A 20,527-nucleotide genomic window follows, 5' to 3' on the forward strand; every position below is an offset into this window, starting at 1 on the left:
AATATTGTATATCTTTGATGTAATGTAGTAGTAATTAACAATAATGAGTTGTTTTACAAGTGGAGTAGAATAAAAAATGTACATGGTTGCATTTTGTCAGTTAACTTTAAAATTCAATGAATCAATCGCAATGAAAATTGGAATATTTCGAAAATCACAATGACAAAAGTACAAACAAAGATATAAATTATTACAAGATGGGACATTTCCATTGCTACTATACATCGGCAGATGGTGCTGGTGGTCTAACATAATGTGAAGTTACAATATTGTGACATGAATTATGTTATATTTAACATAGTTCTCATTGGTGTACGCTTTTGTTTCTGTTAATTGTCTGTTATACATAAACGCACTCTATGCTTGAATATTTAAATTGAACTCCATTGTGAATGATGTCCAATCTTTACCACTTTATGTCTTTGTTGATCAGGAACACATGGTTGTTGAATATGCTAAGGTGTCAATGAGACTGCAAAGACATAAATTTGTAAAGATTGGACATCATTCACAATGGAGTTAAATTTAGATAAATTTAAATATTCAAGCATAGAGTGCGTTTATGTATAACAGACAATTAACAGAAACAAAAGCGTGCACTGGCGCCATCTGCCGATGTATAGTAACAATGCCTATGTCCCATCTTGTTATTTTTTTTCCTCTTTAAGTTGTTGGCCCCCTCCCGACTAAGCGAGTATAAAAGCGCCACAACAACCATCTTGTTATTTTATTTTTTTTTTTGGATTTCTCCTCGTCACTGGATTAAGGTTGGATGATTACCCGAAGTAATCGTATACCACAACTAGTTAACGATTTATTGATTATTTCGTGTTTACATTATTATTTGTACATCAGCTGATTGTTGTTGATATAATCTAAAATATCATAAGTTATATTGAAATTTTGGCATGCTGAATGAATTTACATAGCTCCTCAAGCCATGTAAATGAACCATCCTGAAGCAAGCTGGGTAGGTTGGAGAAATTGTTGAACAGGTTAAAATTACTCCTAATTGAGTTATATTTGCTGCAGTTGAAGATGAGGTGATTCGCTGTTTCCATGGTGTTACATGTTTCGCAGATACTGTTGTTTGTCATATTGATTCTGTGCAGGTAAGGCTTTCCATATGTGTGACCAGAGAGTAGTCTGTTAATCAACTTAATGTTTCCAGGTGAAATCGATGATCCGTTGTGCCAGTGTTGTCTGGGTGGTTCAGGAAAGAACTGGTAGAAGTAAGTACCCTTTGATGTAGAAATTTCTTTGTATTTTATTACCCATTCATTTCGTAGGTTTTCATATATGGCTGCATAGGAATCTTTAACAGATAGTGAGTGTGGAATGATACAACCCACATCAGTAGCTAGCTTTGCATATTGATCTGCCCTTTCATTGGCAGGAATTCCAATATGTGATGGAGTCCATATAAAAGTTAAGGATGAAATTGCTGAGGAGTTAACTTTGTTGATGATAGTATTTGCTAAATAGTTGTGTGAAGTGTTATTTTTAAGTAGCAAAAGCGCATTTTTACTGTCAGTTAAAATGACAGCTTTTTCGAAACCATCTTCAATTATAATATCTACGGCCTTGTTTATTGCGTGTAACTCTCCCATAAGTGAAGAAACTCGCGAATTAATTTTGAATAAAAAGTTGTGGTTGCAAGATATATTGCATACTGCACAGCCTGTGCTGCTGGTAGAAACTGATGCATCAGTTGCCCAGATGGAACAACCAAAAAATTTTAGTTCATTAAGTTTTTCCTGCAGGATTGATTTAAACAGTTCCTTAGGTTGTGCGTTTTTTGTATATTTAAAGATATCTAAAAGAAATGAGATTTTCTCAGATGGCTCCACATCTTCAGTAGTGATAGTGTTATCAAAAATATGCTTGAATTTACTGTATATTCTTCCCAAACTGGTCTTTGCGGAGGGAGACGATGTAATTTTGTTGTATGTTTGGATATGGAACATTTTGAACTTAATGAGTTCTTTAGAAGCCAAGTATTGCGATCTTTGTTCTGGCGGTAAGCAAAGTGACAGGGCATATATAATGTGAACAGGAGTTGATGGAGTTAAACCCAAACTTCTCCTTAGAGTTTGGTTTTGAAAAGTAGTAAGTTTCCGGTTTATGTATGTTGGCATGTGAGCCATTGATGAAATGGAGTATTCAGTCTTTGAGAAGATTAATGACTTTGATAAATTTATGGCAATTTTTGGATGAATACCTTGCTTGACGGAATTAATCATCTTCAATGCATTCAGTGAAGTATTGCACGAAGACATTACATCTTCATAATGTTCTTTTAAGGATAAGCTGTTTTTGATGTTCCTTCCTAGGAATTTGATCATAGATACAGATTTAACTGCAGTTCCTTGAATGGTTATGTTTGGAGTTTTTCTAGCACCTTTGGCAACGTACATAGCAACAGTCTTATCATGATTTTGTTGTAGGTTTAGCTGGGTAAGAATGCAATGGAATTTATTGAGTTTTATTTGAAGGTTGTAGTTAGCAATCTCAAAATCTTTATGCGCAGATAGCAATATAAAATCGTCAGCAAACTGAAAGGTGTATGTGTTTTCCACATTAATATCGTGTAGACCTAGGGTGTAGATGTTAAAAAGTGTAGGACTTAAACAACTCCCTTGCGGGAGTCCATTGTAAATTTCCATTTCACTATTCCCCACAACTAAAATGCGATATTTCAAAAAATTGATGATCCACAAAGTTAGATCCCTGGGACATTGAAGCTCATTGAGTATTTTGTGTAGCAGGTCAATTTTGACACAATCCTATGCCTTGGCCACATCAAGTGACACTATTATAACTTTTTCGCCGTTCTCCTTGTGATGACTAATGGTGTGAAGTATGTCATTGATGCACATGGAGGCCGAGAGATGTTTCCTATACGCATAAGTGTTTGGCGGGAGAATTTTGTTCTGATTTAGGAAGTTTTGTAGACGATCTTTAATCATTAAGTTTATGATTTTTACAAAAACTGATATTAGAGCTATTGGTCTGTAGCTAGTTATTAATTCCAGATCTTTGCCTCTCTTTGGGATTGGCACAATTTTTATTCTTCTCCATTCCTCTTTGACTTCACACTTTTTCCAAGACGTATACATTGCCGCTAGCAAATTGATTTTTGATGCTTCAGAGAGATTACTCACCATTTCATATGTGACGCCATCCACTCCTGCAGCCGATGGTTTTGTTTTTGTTTTTAAAACTTTTGAGAATTCTTGAAAGGAAAAATCTGAGCTCGAACAAAATGAAGATATGTTGATGTCAACTGGAGAATTATCAGGAACTTGGTCCCTCAAATGACTAAGAAAGTTTTTATCGTTGTCCGATGACCACTTGGTTTGAGCAGACGAAGGAAGCGAATTTTTGCACCCGCGAACGAAGCGGAATAGTGCTTTTGCATTCGGATTACTGTTCAGATTCTCAATTTTACTTTTAAATGCATGCTTACGAGCATATTTAGTAGAATTTTTGAAGTTTTTCTTTGCTTCAATGAGTTTTTTAGCTGTTTCGTTGTTATTATTTAAATCGAACATTTTCTGAGCTGCAATTTGAAGGCGATAATTTTTGTCTACCACTGAATCCCACCATGGTTTTGGTTTGAAGGTGTCATTAATAGTATATGTGGATTTTTTTATTTCATTTTTAAAAACATGATGAATGTCATCAAAGGACGCGTTTAGAGAAACATTGTTAAGGTTTTTCAAGAGTTTCTTTTTAGCTAGAAATTTTTGGGCTTTCATTTTGACTGTTGAGATACTTATTAACACTGGAAAATGATGACTTCCACCAATAGTTGACGAGAGAACATTCCAAGACACTGTTTCTGTTGAGTTTGTAAATGTCAAATCCAATACCGATCCATGTGAATCAGTAAGACGTTTTTTAAAAGTAATTTTTCCATTATTTAGACACCGAAAAAAAAGACGAATCAAAACTATTTTTAATTGCCTTTCCACGTTGGGAGTCAAATGTATCTCCATAGGCTGTATGTCGGGCATTGAAGTCACCGCATATGAAAACATTTGGTTTCGCTTCGACAAAGGATATAAGCTTTTCAATTTCACTTTTGATTTCATTACACTTAAGTGAGTGTGGGAGATATATGGAGACTAGAGTAATGTTTGTGGAAAGAGAAGTAGTTTCACAAATAAGTATATCAAGCAAGGTATTAAAAGAAACCTTTCTGAACTTTATATTGTTTTTAAAGACAAATGCAACTCCACCGTAGTTGTCATGCCTTTTTTTTACACTATTTTGTAGTTTGGTATTGAAGAAGAGTTTTTGTTTTCATCTATATTGAAAATTTCACTTAAAATACAAATGTCAATATTAAATTTTTTTAAGTAAACTTCTAAGAAGCTTTTATTTTTGTTAAGACTTTGAATGTTGTATTGTAAAATGTTCATTAGAGATGGATATATAAGAAAAGGTATTAATATACACTTTCTTTTCAGATTTGATACTGATGTTATGATGGAGCTTCTGTCGGTTTTGATTCATTAGCTTGTTTCTTTTGAGGGGGTTGGAGTAACTGTTATTGATTGTTTGAAGTTTGGAGGATATCAAGGCCCTCCTGGCAATTTAAAGAGGTAAGTATTTTCTGCATTTGGTTTGCAAATAATGACATTGTTTTTTCCAGGTTAGAAACTTTTGAATAACGAGGGTATTGGAAGATGGGTGTTGATGGCGTCACTTGACTTGGGCTTGCTACGGGGAGGTTGTTTTTGCTGTATTTAATTTTTGTAATTCTCTTATTAATTTTATCTTGTACATTTCTTTTTGTTACTTTATTACTTTAATTATATTTATTTTTATTGCTTATGGGCGGAAATTCGCTATTAAAATTGTCATCAGAGAGTATTTGATAATAGTTTTGTTCTCCTGAGTATTTTTCTAAAACTTCTTTTTTTAGAAAAAATTTGATAGTGCCATTATGCTTTTTATGTTACGTTCTTCTTCCCACACGGGACATTTTGAGGACTCAGGTGAAGTGTGTGTTGCTCAGAATGCATCGGGGAATGCCACACGCAATATTGCAGGTTGTTGCTGTCAGACAGTCTGAACATTTTTCAGCTTTACATTCCATTGGACAGATTAAAATTTTACCACATGTTAAGCATGTCTTTTTTGATCTGCAACTCACTGCTATGTGTCCAAGGCGGCCACAGTTTTTGCATTGCCGGACTGGAGGAATATAGAGGTCAGGAGTAATTCTGGCACCACACATAAAGATTTCATTCGGTACACCATCACATATTATGCCTATCTTAACTGTTTCAGTGGGTTCTAAATAACCATTATTATTTTTCCTCATGAAACGAAAAACTGATAATACATCGATGTCATTATTGTTTTGAATGGATTCTTTAATTGTGAGTCCCATTATAGATTTTGGGACATTCTTAATAACATAAAGTCTCTGAACGAACCTTTCAGGAATTTCAGCTTTAAGACCAATGGTCAAAAGACTTCTGTTTTGGGAAAAGTTGTTGGCAGCATCGTAGTTGTTAAATGTTAGCCTGAATGTGTTGTAGCCAATACATTTACAAACGTAATTATATTCAATTTTTATTTCTTCTAATTTTGCATACAAATGTAATTCACAATTCTTTCTGCGGGAGCTGATTGGAGTTGCCGATGTGACCAGCACATAGAATGGCCCCGGATGGTACATTGGGTATTGAATAGCGTTCCTTTGTTCATTGTAATTATACAGATCTGTAGCAGACTGATTGGTAGCATTTGTTGTTTGTGGAGGTGGCTGCTGTTCAACTGTTGGTGTTTTTGTTGTGAGCTGAGGTATGTCGATTATTGATAATGGTTGTTCCATTGAAATATGAGTGGAGTGATATCTTGGTATCTGATGTGGAGAAAAAACTGGCATATTTTCCAAAGCAGACGTAGAAGTTGATTGTGGAGTTGTTGATAGAGGTTGTTTTTGTTGTTGTTGGTTGGAATTTGGTTGTGGAGTTGTTGGTGTAGTAGGTTGCTGCGCCATTATTTTGAAAGATTTTTTATCACTGCATAATCTTGGAGCTTTCCTTTTGTTTGAATCGCCAGGAAGCGGGGCAGGTGGTTTACCAACCCCATCCATTTTTAAGCGCAAAAAAACTTTACAAAATTATAATATTCTTTTGTAATTTTCAACAAAAGAAAAAAAAAATCATGCAAAAAAGCCGGTTTGCTGTTTGTTTATATTTTGCTGTATATGTTTGTTGTTGTTTATTAAAACACACAAAAGAAAAGCAGTCGAAAAGAGCGGTCTAATATCAACCAGGGTTGAGTAGCGACTGTCTTGTTATTTTATACATCTTTGGAGACTGCAAAGACATAAAGTGGTAAAGATTGGACATCATTCACAATGGAGTTCAATTTAAATATTCAAGCATAGAGTGCGTTTATGTATAACAGACAATTAACAGAAACCAAAGACATAAAGTGGTAAAGATTGGACATCATTCACAATGGAGTTCAATTTAAATATTCAAGCATAGAGTGCGTTTATGTATAACAGACAATTAACAGAAACAAAAGCGTACACCAATGAGAACTATGTTAAATATAACATAATTCATGTCACAATATTGTAACTTCACATTATGTTAGACCACCAGCACCATCTGCCGATGTATAGTAGCAATGGAAATGTCCCATCTTGTAATAATTTATATCTTTGCAGAAACAAAAGCGTACACCAATGAGAACTATGTTAAATATAACATAATTCATGTCACAATATTGTAACTTCACATTATGTTAGACCACCAGCACCATCTGCCGATGTATAGTAGCAATGGAAATGTCCCATCTTGTAATAATTTATATCTTTGGAGACTGTAGTAATTGTATGAAGATGGCATTGGAGTAGTCCTGTTGATGTCTGAACAATTTAGAAGACTTTCCGCGGGACATCCCCCTGGAGTAAATGTAAATAACTAACAGCATAGGTGGTGATGATTTGCCTCATCAATTTTAGGGTCATCTTTGGATTCGAATGCGGCAACTGGTTGTTCCAAGAATCACGCTGTTCTATTGATTTTGTTGTTGTTGTCTTCGGCTATTACTCAGATTATGGTTGGTGTGGTCGTGATACATGATAAGATCACTGTGATCTTATCTGATAGTTACATAACGTGTTAGAATGGAGACCCTTGTGATCTTATCTGATGGTTATGTAACGCGTTAGATTGTAGATCACAAACTGAGCGACTTTATTAATTTTTTTTCTAGTTAAGTACTAATTTTGAGATGCGACTAATACGTCTAGTACAGAGTTATGTAATTTAGTAGCAATTAACAATAATGAGTTGTTTTACAATAGTAGAATAAATAATTAGACAGCGGAATCCTATGCAAATGCATATATGGTTAGTATCGTCGTAGAGAAAATCTGATTAGACAGAAACTCGTTTTATCACAAAATAAAACGAATTAGGCCCGAAAATTTTTGCATATCGTGCTTATTTTGACATATTTTTACATATTTGCATAAAATGAGCATATACAAAACCATATGCAAAAATATATACAAGGATTTGTGGTCTAAAAATCCCACCGAAATGGCTGAAATATGGTATTAAGTCTTCGTTAGGGTTATGAAGCTTTACACCTGAAATTTGTCCGCATGGGTCCACGTCTTCATATAGCCCCCATAGAACGGTACCTCCCGATTTCCGATATTTTGAAGGTTGTGGCCTCAACATCACACTTAAATGGGTGAAATTTTGTATAAAGTCTTCGTTGGGAGTATAAAACTTTCAACCTTAAATTTGTCAGTAGAGGCCCACGTCTTCATATAGCCCCCATAGAACGGTACTTCCCGATTTCCGGTATGTCTGAAATTTGGTATTAGTTCTTCCTTGGGGGTAAACAACTTTTCACCTAAAATTTGTCGGTATAGGTTCTGGCCTTCATATAGCCCCCATAGAACGATACCTCCCGATTTTCGGTATTTTGAAGGTTGAGGCTGTTGTTCTACAACAGAAAATGATCAAAAAAGGGGTCAAGGAATCGTGGAACTTTTCTTGGTATTTCCAAGAAAAGAACTTCAATAAGGCATAGACGCATAGACTAATTAAATATGGACAACGGAATGCGGAATGCTTCTTCTTTAATGTTCGAAAAAATTGTCAAAGTAGGATGGTGTTAGAGTGCAAATTGAAGTAGACCTTAAGAATGAGCGAAAACCATAGACTAGAGGCCTGCTTCACTATGTATGTATTTCATCTTTATTTTTTTTTTTCATAAACATTACAAAATATTACTTAAATTACTATAATCATATTTGAATGAAAATTAAAGATGGTTACAGCATGGTTCACATGAACCGTCTGGCGGAAAATTGAGTTTTATAAGTTAATCAATAATTAAATTGTCTAACTAAAAAATCTCTATAATTTAATGCTTCCTTTAAAAAATTATATAAACAAAACCAGGAAATATCTTCACCACCATTTAATTGAGAAATTATTTCTATACGATTTAATTCGTTTTTCTTGAAATATTTTGTTCTCAATCTTTTAAGGACTGGACACCGTCCGAGGAAATGTTCTATAGTCTCATCTTCACTCAGGTTGCATAAGGAACAGATTCGTTGGTTTATTGTTCTAAACATTGTACCATTTAAACATAAGAGGTCTCCTGTTGCACGCATGATCAATGATATTTGATTTTGATTGTAGGATTTGCAACAATAGACAGGCCCAACATTATGATTGAGGCTGCTATATATTCTTTGTACACTATTTTGCGCCTTAAGGATGTTGTTGTTTACACTCGTGTGTTTGATAGTATCTAGTAATTTACTACAAGCATTATACCACGTTCTCTTGTTTTCCATCACATTTTCCACGTGCACATCATTTGCTAAAAGCTTTGACTGAAAATCCTTATACGAACATATATTTTTGTCTTTAATCTTTAAAGAGAGCTTGTGTGGCAATCGATGTTCTTGCATATCAAACAAACACTTTGATACATACTTTAAATGAAGAGTGTACGTGTAAAAATAACCTTCCTCGTAACCAGTTTCTGAGGCTAATACATAATTGGGTGTATGTTCTGGCAATTGTAGTATCCGTTTTATAAAAAATCGGTATAACTTTTCAACTTCATCAAAGTAACCGTTCCCCCATATTTGAGCTCCATAACTTTGTATCGATCTACAGACTGCAAGAAACATTTTCCATTTTGCATGTAAAGATATATTTGTTTTCCCAATGAAATCTTTCCACGATATATTTACGCATGTTTTTGATGCATTGGTTTTACGTTCTATATGTTTCGTGAAAGAGAGTCTAGGTGTTAGTGTCATACCAAGGTATTGATACTCATTTACAATCCTGAGCAATTCTCCATTGTAAGTCCATTTTTCGCTTTCTGCCAATCGGCCGCCCTTTCTGAACACCATGATTTCCGACTTTGTTTGGTTGACCATCATTCCCCATATATCACTGTAATTTGCCAGATTGTTTATCATTTTTTGCATTGTGTCAACATCGTCAGCCAATAACATCAATAAGCGTATGTTCATTTCATCTATGTATAAACCTCCTTCGAGAAACTCATGCAGATCGTTTAGATATAGTGAAAATAGTACTGGCGACAACAAACAGCCTTGTTTAACACCATATTTGGTTTCAAAATGTTCCGACAATTCCTTGCCAGTCCAAACTGCAGATTTTGTGTCCATGTATACGTTCTCTATGAAGTTAACTGTTTTCGTTGACAAGCCCAAGCTGGGTAGTTTATATATAAGACGTTGTCTTGGTATAGTATCAAATGCCACCTTAAAGTCTACGAAGAATGCATATACTTTTTTACCTTCATCAAACTTGAGGTTTATGATTGACACCAGGTTAAAGACATTATCAACTGTGGAATAACCAGTTCTAAAGCCTGCCTGAAACTCGTTTAAAACTTGGAGTCGATTAATCCATTCTATTATTCTTGTATTCACCATACCCATCATTAGTTTGGCTATGCAATTCATAAAGCTTATTCCTCTGTAATTGCTTGGACTGTTGATGTCTCCTTTCTTATGAATTGGATATATGATATTTGTTCTAAACATATCATAATCCTCTGCTGTGAATCTGCTGTGATGTGACAACCAATCGTTCTTTCCTTATGCCTAATTTCATTTGCTATCTTCCACCACGCTTTACTGTCTGTTATCGTATCCAATCTTCTTTCTAAATCACTGTAGTACTGCATTTGCTTCATTTTACAGATGTATTGGTATTCTTTCCGTTCCTTATCGTAAGCTTCCTTTTCCTTTTGTCCCACTGTGGGACAAACATTTCATTGCCTTATCCCTTGCCTGGAGACATTCTCTATCGAACCAATTATTTTTAAATTTTACCTTTTGTTGTTTTGAGATTTTAGGGTATGACTTAACAATCATATCAATAAAACCACACAAAGATTCATTTTCCGACACATTCCTGATATTGCTTAGTAATGCAGATTGGTAACCATTTTTATATTGTCTTTTCCACATAATTTTCGGCATTAGATTTTGTTTTTCTGCTAATCCTGTTTCATTTCCAATATGGTCCAAAGTTAACATCAAGGGCCAGTGATCCGACCATAATTGGCCATCAACGGCCAGCGAATTTACACTTTTGATTACTTCGAAGGATACAGCGCATAGGTCAATTACCGAGTTTCCGTTTTTATTTGCAAATGTGAAGCTTCCTTGTTCATCTCCCGGGGTTCTCCCATTGAGAATGACTAGACCATTGTTGTTGCAGAACTCAATATACCTTTTTCCATTTGCGTTGATGGTTTTATCATTTGAGTTTCTCCTTCGACATATTAGATACTCATCCGCTAACTTCTCAGAGAATTCGTGTTCCTCTCCGATTCTGGCATTATGGTCACCTATAACAATTTTAGGTAAATTACTGCTTTCTATGACTTCCCTCAATTGATCGAAATCGTTTGACCAATTAGCTGTTCTCAGATATACAGGAATTATTTCAAACTTTGTCTTATTGGCTTCGCATTGTATTACATTCAAATCTTGCCGTAATGTTATTTTATGTTTAAATCCCATCAATTCTATCTATATCTTTCCTTACGCCACAGATTTGAAATTTTCTATATAATCAAAAAAATCATGGTGAAGATATTTTCCCCCTATGCCATTTACATTATAGGATAATACATTTATAAGACAGTTTTTATTTTCATTTGTTTCTAATTTTATACTAACGTTTCCATTATTATCCTCATACACTACATCAGAAAGTTTAATTAGTTTTTTGAATTATATTCTCTGAGAAGGTCGTTGTAACCTAATTGAACATCTAGAATTACATCTCCGTAAATTTGTTTCAGGGCATCTTTTCCATCACCTTTATCACACACAAGATTTGCCTGAGAATTCCAGGAGAAAGACTTGCCCTCAATTATAAGCTTGTCGCCACGAACTCCAACCCTTTTCTCCTTGCTGATCTTTATAATACTCTTTTTCAATTGCAACATAACCTTTTTTCTCTCAAGTTGTGGAACACAAGTCTCTTTCGACAAATATTGAGGTTCCTGCTAAATGTTTAGTATTTTTGAAAATTTCGTTAACTATTCTGGTAGATTTAAGCTCCAACAAAACCGTCATTTTATCATTTTCCTGTTTTATTTTTCTGGCAAACTCGACTTCAACATCTATATTCATCTTTAAATTATATTTGAAGAAATCCTTTGCGGCTCCATAAATTGACTTTTTGAGTGGTAGACCTTTAATAATAATATTTCTTCTTCTGGACTGGGCATCAAGTCTTTGAATTTTGCGGTCATCAGTATCTTTTAGCTCTCTCAGATATGTTATTTCCGCCTTCGTTTGATCATTTTCTATTGTAAGTCGTTCAACTTCTTTTTTTACTCCATCCAAATTGCTTTTTATTTCGTTTATGTCAGCTTTGGTTGGTAGGTTTTCCATTTTTCTATCTAATAAAGCAGACATCGTTTCGTTCATCATCTTCATTAGATCCGTTGTGGTCATATTTCCCACAATTGCTTCCGATTCTGGTGACGTCTCCATTAACTTGCGTTTTGCCTTTTGTTCTTCAGCACCCACTGTGCCAGTAGGTGTATTTTTAGCATGAGACTGATTGTGTGGCATACTTTTAGGATGAATTTTTCTGATTGTCTCATTTTATTTGGTTGGCAACTCGAATTTCAATCAATCGAAAGTATACCCTTAGGCGCAAATGTGCTTCTTCTTTTATATTTCAATCGCACTAATTGATGACCTTTTATGAAATTATGTTAGTGTGGCAACATGTAATATTTACCATTATTTTGACAGAATGAAATAACAGCTGGTGTTTCACATTCGTTTGTTTATACTCTTTTTGCCTTTGAGTAGTTTTGTTAAATTTCAACTTTCCAGTGAAAAAAAGAATGTTTTTGATTTATTTTTTAATGTTTTTTCAAATAATACCGGTACAGTGCAGAATTATTTCAACACTTCCGTGCACGCGATGTAAAAAACTTGATGCCAAGTAGTGATAAACAGTGAATATAAATGTATTACCGAAGCTATTAATGGAATATGTTGCCGTATACAAAGGTACGTCTGCTCCCGATAAAATAACAACTCAATCTCTGTTTCACTATGTCGAAAGAAAATGAATGCGAACGAAAAACACCTAACGCTTTTCATGGTAATATTGACTTCGTTTTTGCTTCGAAACAACTATACAATTTGAAATTCCTACACGAGATAAGTATTTTTTCTTTCGTTTTCATTTTTGTCCGACATAGTGAAACAGGCTGTAATGTAATATAGACAACGGAAGATGTTGTCGTTTTCATTTTCTTGACATAGTGAAACAGGCTGTAATGTAATATAGACAATGGAAGATGTTTTTATCTTACTCCGCCATATTTTGCGGATGGTACATACTGAAAGTGTTGAGTGTTTTAATTTTTGCGCACCATAGCTACGCAATTCGAAGATGAGCTGTAGAGTTTGATTTTGAGTTTGCCGGTTTTTAACCTCAACATCATATGTGTGAAGTACTTACCAAGGAAATGTATATAAGGTAAATGCATGAATTACAACAACTAACAAATTTACAAAAACAACATTGTTGTTATTGAAAATTGTATGTTAAAGAAAATATTGAATAATAGGGTCGTTCTAAAAATGTTCTCAGGAGAAACATAAATACATTTTGAAAATCCTCTAAAATAGAACAAATTTTAATCAAAATGTAAATATAAAGCATACAGAACTGTCGTAGGTGATTATTATTACATGTTCAGGATGAAAAGAAGTATTTTATGGTAGCAAATTTTGAAGTTTCAAATTTCATGAGTAGACCCTATTACATTTTGAAAACCAAATTTACGAAAAAAAGGAAAAAATACAGATGATTGTCACTTCTACCTTATATAAATGTGCCTTGGTTCTTACTATCATAGACAAATAAAGAAATAGACAACGGAAGCTTTCATTTTCTTATCCTAACAGATGTCGCACAAAAAATTGTTGCGCTTTCAGCTGGTTCAACTTTTGTGTTTGCGTGGTCAAATCACTCGACTTCGAAAACAAATAATGCAGTTTTCTAACAAATGAATATATATTTTGTATAGGTTTTTGCATCATCTTTTCGTTTACATCAAAACACAACTAAACACATCTATAATCGAACAAATGTTTGCAATTTTGTTAGTTTATTTGCGTATTTAAGGTTCAGTAAAGTCACTCAAACAGCAAAAGCACATCATACTACCACTGGTTCGATTATCTTGAAATTTTTTTGCATTAAACTACGATTAATTACAAAAATTTTAAGGCCTATTTGGTAGTGGGATTCGATAGATTACTATTTGTTCTTAATTTTTTAAAATTTGTCATTACAATTTTTCTTTTATATCAGTGTGAAACATTTGTTATTTTACCAGAAAACAAAAAGTTCCATTTATAAACATTTGTTTTGATGTTTTATTTAGGAATTTATCTTAAAAGTCCTAAAAGCTTCTTCATTTTGCGATTTGAAGGATGGTGTAGCAATTAGGGTACCAGCATCAGTGCGTATTACTGAATGAAGTTTTTTTGTGCCCACGATAGGCTTAGCCGTTGAATATCTCAACTTCAAATCCTCTTCGTATTTAAATAGTCATCTTCTGATGCAAATATCACGTTAATATTTGGCATCGTCTCGGATGCCCATTCATATAGTTCCTAAGCTGCAGATTTTTGATCATCAATTTAGTTAGTTTATTGTCCGGCTGGTACAATAACAGCTAAACCATTTTCAAACACGAAAAATGACTACGTTTTTAAGATGTTTTAGATAAATTCCCAAATAAAGGTGCAAAAAAATTTTGAAAAATTTAATTTTTTACTTTTTCGGTAAAATAGCAAATATTTCACACTGGTATTATGGAAAATTTGTATTGAAAAATTTTAAAAAATTAAGAAAAAATAATAATCATAATACAAAAAAAAATTTCAAGAAAATCGAAGAAATTGATTTTAAATCGCGAAAATTCCACCCAATCCCACTGTGCAATTTTTTTTTATATTTTTTATTAGATAGCTGATAAAACAACAATAATGCAGTGAAAGAGGTGATTGTGAGAATAGAAAGGATATGTTGCCGATATTTTTCCAGAAATTTTGGGCTATAGGTACTGCCGTTTTTTTTAATATTGGGAAAAATTAAATTTGCGGAAAACAGAGATTCTAGGGTGTTGCCAATTCCAAGTTCTTTAGTCTGTGTTTAGACACACACATTTCTCGGGAAAGTAAATTGAGTTTTTGGGAGAGAGCGGAGAGGAAGGAGCTCCTCAATACTCTTTCCTACCCCCTATTGCCTAAAAACTGAATTTACTTTCCCGTGTGTGTAAACACGGACTTACCTTGGAAACAGATTGCACACCAGTATTGTTCAAGTTGGAGCAACCCGAGGTATTATCCTAACGCCATCTAGACGTGATCAGAACGAGATAGAGACAAACTGTCATAAAAGCTAGGCCGTATGTCGGATTTAAGAATATACTAATTTACTAGTGTGCGGATATACCACTATACCAGTATGTTGGTATGCCAAATCTAAATTAAATGTTTCCGCTGATGTCCGCCAAATATCGCCAAGTTAAAAATAAAGTCGCCAAACGCATTCAAAATTCGCCACGTTTGACGTGAAATAGCCCTGATGATTTGCCAACAGCTAAATAAGCTAAATAATTCGTCTTTAGACGTCTTTGCAAGTATTCGAAAAAAATAATTTTAGTATTATTTATTTTGGTAAAAAATAAAAAATAAGTTGTTTTTAATCTTGGGAATTTAGTAGAGAATTTTTAAACTGGTCACACAACGAATATATTTTCTACATCATACGCATACAAATTTTTTGTGCGTTCCATTTATTGTAACCTTATTGTACCTAGCTTATTGTAATACCATTCAATCAACACCATTCCTTCAACATAAATCTTTACTGACAAAAGTGCAATCAAGATTTTGCTCTGGTCACAGTTGCGTAAAGGTAGAAACACAATGAAATACGCCGCTTTTTCACGCTCAGTTTCATGTAAAAGATTAAAGGCCAAGTACTACCTAATTCAAAGGAATTGGGTAGCATTTGAATTAGGTAGTACTTTGTCTTTCATCCTTTACTGCTATGCCTAAATACGACCGTATTCCCAGGGCGTGTGTGGTGAAAAAGTAGAATACATGTATTCTTATGAGAACTACCGAAATACGTCGAGCGTATACTTTTTGTAAGTTGAACATTTTCAACTTTGACAGAACGTACGATATGTTATTGTATGTATGTATGTGTGTGTTTTGTATTTTGAAAACAAAAGCCCAACAAAACATGAAATACAATTTATTGCAAAGGAAAATTTTTTGTTTTACGAATGAAAACGTTTAATAAAGTTTCAGTCGCGGTTTTTGTGTTTTAAATGGGATTTCGGATTCAACGTATTTGGGTAATACGGACGCTCAGAGAGCGTTGTTGTGGTAGGTAGGTGAATATTTTTTGTACGTCACGACTTAAATTAGGTATAGCTGTTACATAAAACTGAGCGCGAAAAAAGCGGCGTATTTCATGATGTTTCTACCTTTACGCTATAACTATAACAGATATTGTGTTCATTATTGCTAGGTTGTCTTTAAGAACCGTTTTAATAAACCGTAGCGTTTACACGAAGTGAGCTATTTTATTTTTCCTCAGGTACTAAATTTTAAACAAATTCTAAATTTAGCAGTGTAGAACTTTAAGCAAATGGACAATTTTTAATATATGAGTTTTTATATAAGGTATATGAAAAACCAATAAGTATTGTTTTTTTTTAATTTTTGAACAATATTTTTATTTCGTTTTAATTTTTTGTTTATTGACGTTTGACCCTTTTTAAGAGATTGGAACAAATGAAAAACTCAAGAACACTCATAATTGGATGCAAAATATAAAAAACTTAAAATTTTAACTTTGACCTTGAATTTCTCTGCAACTTCTAGACCGAATTTGATCGCTTCTGATGTATCGGAAAACTGAATGTGCTATCTGTTGCAGAATTTTTTCAGTAGAGACAAAAAACTTTTTACGTAAATATTAATGGTATATTATATAAAAATAAACTTAAATATGCTTGATAACTATACTACAACAGTGCATCTATTTTATTTTCGTTTAGTATTTGGTTATATCTCTAAGCAATTTTCGAGTTACTACTAATATTTTGTTGAAAAAGTCTTTATGTTAGTAGAGATAGCATTTCGACTTTCTCCCCTTTAACTGAATATAGGCGGCGATTGATAACATGAAAAGATAACAATTCGAAATACTATTCTTTTGTAGAAAACATTACGATCTAAATGTCAGAAATACGTGGAAGAAACTAAAAATATGTCTCTTTTGTTGATACATAGTAGTTTTTCGAAGACATGAAGAGTGACTTAACGGTATTTTTTTACGAAATAGTAGATAAAAAAAGGGAAATTTTTGCAGTAGATGTAGTTGATCATTATGCATAGTCTTTTAATAAAAACTGAACATTTCAAAATGTTGCGACATGGTATGCCAAAATTCATATCACAACAAACTCCAATTTACAGTAGAAAATGATGTTGAAGGTGCAATTCCCTACATAGAATTAAAAATAATCAAAGAAATTAAAACTCGACGTAAACTTATAAAGTGAAAATTAATACTGCGGCAAAGTGTTTGAAATAAGTGACGTCAGATTACACAAGGGTTACAATATATTACTAAGAATGCATACATAATTGGAAATTATCTCAGTGTAACAATTATACCAAAGTTCATTCAAAATAAATCCTAACAAGACACAATAACAACAAACAACACTGTCATTGCATAACAAAACACAAATAAAAATTTTTACAAGAGGAACAACGAAGAGAGAAAATCTAAACGAAAACAATCTTTCAATTTCATTTATTAAGTAATTCAGTATATCTACGGCGGAGCTCAAAATGTTTTGTGCATTAGTCTCTCTGAGCGAGTCTTTCCTTTGCTAAACCACGACAACTGAGAATAAAGAGAATATACACTAGCGGTCATCTGAATAGGTTTGAATTTTTTTCTTTTTAAGTGTTAAGGTATCTTCTGACGTGTTCGTATTGCAGATCCATACTATTTACTTTTTGAGAGTCCTATACTATGCCAACATTCCCAAGAAAAAACTTGACGGTGTTGCCATATTTTCGGAAAATACCCCAATTATAATAAAAAATGTACAAAAAAGTGTCCAATTTTTGCGATCATCAGAATAGGTTTGAATCAAATAAAATTGAATAGGTTTGAATTTTTTTCTTTTTAAGTGTTAAGGTATCTTCTGATGTGTTCGTATTGCAGATCCATACTATTTACTTTTTGAGAGTCCTATACTATGCCAACATTTCCAAGAAAAAAACTTGACGGTGTTGCCATATTTTCGGAAAATATCCCAATTATAATAAAAAATGTACAAAAAAGTGTCCAATTTTTGCGATCATCAGAATAGGTTTGAATCAAATAAAATTGAAAAATTGTAATACGAATGCAAATATTGCGCAGCTAGTGTATGTTCTTGTTGCAGTCACGTTGACGTATATGTGATCTTGGATGATCTATAATATGATCTACGCAGATGGGATGACTTTGAATGTCAAAAAGCGTAAAAAATTATCTTTATTTAGATCACCTCCATTTTTCTCCAATTAATATTTGTTCACATTAATTAGAAAATGTTGACACTTTCGTAGATCTAGGTGTTTTACTTGATCATAAATTGCGTTTTAGTTTGTACATTGATTCTTGTGTAAATAAAGCTATATCATTATTGGGTTAAAAAAACGCTGGTCTAAAGAATTTGATAAACTTTTGTTTGATAGACTTATCGCCCCAGTTCTTGAATATGGGTGCATACTATGGAGCCCTTATTACAAATTATACTCTGGTAAGATTAAGTCGGTTCAATTCCAATTCCTTCTGTTGGGACACGACCGTGCTACTCACACCTTATGAAAGCCGTTTAATGTTAACTAGCATGTGCCCGCTACTTCGTAAGCGAAAAGTCGAAAATGAAATTTGAAAAATTTATTCACATTACAACAGTCGATTCCTAACCTTCCCAATACCTTTCGCCTGTTTCGATAAGACGATTCGAATTCAAATTCGTTCGAATTACTACCTGTTATATAGAATTTTTTGTTTGTTTAAAAAAAAAACTAGTTTAAAATTAAAAAAAAAAAGATTTTTGGTGGAAGATCGAACAAATTTGAATAGAAATCGTCTTAGTGAAACAGGCCATTCGTGTAGTTTGAATTTCAAGAGCCATATTTTCATGTTAACCTATAATTAAGTACTATTTATTACTTTTTGCACATATAGTACGCATTTTTCAGATCTATTCCATCACCCAATACTAAATTTAATTACTTTTCGTAAGCTTATAACTATATTTTCCAAAACCGCCTCTATATCTCAACCCTAAGTTTTTATATATTTCGTTTACCTACGGAACGCATGTCCAAAGCTCTTCCCTACACAGCAACACTGACAACAGTTTCAAACTTTCGAATTCTAAGTCTATGCCTACGAGAACCTACTTTATATCACTAGAAACGTGATATTTTCTACTTCCACTGTCAGGTTTTGCTTTTTATATACCCCTTATAGACGCTGAGATATTTGCAAGCAAAGCCTGACTAAGAAAGTAGAAAATCCCATCTTTAAAATTATGCAAAGTAGGTTGGCGTAGGTGGTCAAATAATAGAGATATAGCAATAGTCGGTAATACATCCCTTTTTTCACTTTTTCTGCAATCACACTACAGGTCGGAATTTTGATCGGATCGTCACGAAATTTTCTCACATTGATAGAAGCATATTGATGTCGGTAGTAGTCAAATATAAAATTAAATATTAATTATTTTGGTTCAATTCGCCTTAAGTTATTTGGTATAAAAGCCAGATAGGTGAAAACGTACGTATCTCTCTAAAAGAAATGTTTTCGAGTGAAAAGATTATGCACAGAGGTAGTGGTGTAGGGTATCACATAGTCAGCCCCGTATCGACTATAGCCTTTTCTCACTTGTTTATGATTAAACTATGCAAAAATATAAAACGTGTTAAATTGTCAAATATTTTATGTACAATTCAATATTGTCTTTGCATTAATTTTGAGCTGGTTTTAACTTAAAGGGAAAGACTTGATGTCGGATTTTTTATGCGGCTCCCCCCTAAAGTGTTTAGTTTGGTTAGATTTTAAGATTGTCAAAGTTTGAGCACAAATTAAATATCTTAACACGTGCCACTGGGGCCTCGACCCATATTTCTGGAGTGGTTAAAGCTATTTACCCGTGTTAGGGATTAAATTAAAGGCCATTCTGTTCTTAACATTTCTAGCTTAACAACAAAATATGTAAGTAAGTTTTACTGAATTCGAGATAATAAAGCCAATGTCCCGAAAAAGTCCTTAGGGCAAAAATGGAGTCTATTGTAAAAAACACTTTTCTTCCTTTATTATAAATTTTTGGGAATGAAAACCAATATCTTTTACTTTATTTGAAAATGTTGCCTATTATGGCAAAGATCTATTTTAATATTAATTTTAATTAATTTCTCGTTGGAGTCGAGCTTAATGACCGATGATTTTTGCTAGTGAAAAAGGAAAGCCGAGGATTCGAACCCACACAACCACCATTATGTGACATGTCATGCTCATCAGACATATCTGCCCTGGAATGGCTTCGCTATCATCAAACATTTCATTTTTCAAATGCAATTTTGTTTTTACAAATATGGACATTTGTACATTCATTGTATGGCTTCAATGACAAACGCTTACATTTTGTTCATACATATTTTAATTTACTTATGCCCGTAATTTCAACGTCTGGGTAAACGGGTAGGTAGCTACCTATTAGTTATCTTTTCCTACGCGTTTAGTAATTTCTCCATGCCATTTACCGAGGCGTGTAAATTTTGAAATCATGTGGTAATATTGGTGATTTTCATTCGTGATTTCGCAAAATC

The 20,527-nt window shown here is 33.4% G+C and overlaps 1 long non-coding RNA gene across 1 annotated transcript; it reads left to right on the forward strand.

Annotated features, from left to right (window-relative positions):
- The first annotated feature begins 687 nt into the window (after positions 1 to 687).
- LOC141392987 (uncharacterized) lies at positions 688 to 4,873 on the forward strand. Its single transcript, XR_012409947.1, has 5 exons — positions 688 to 970; positions 1,033 to 1,112; positions 1,172 to 1,232; positions 4,476 to 4,610; positions 4,661 to 4,873. It is a non-coding gene; the product is annotated as an uncharacterized lncRNA (long non-coding RNA).
- Positions 4,874 to 20,527: the final 15,654 nt, after the last annotated feature.

The sequence above is a fragment of the Musca autumnalis genome, unplaced genomic scaffold (assembly GCF_047663935.1).
Source record: "Musca autumnalis isolate F117 unplaced genomic scaffold, ASM4766393v1 scaffold_2, whole genome shotgun sequence".
Taxonomy (NCBI): Eukaryota; Metazoa; Arthropoda; class Insecta; order Diptera; family Muscidae; genus Musca; species Musca autumnalis.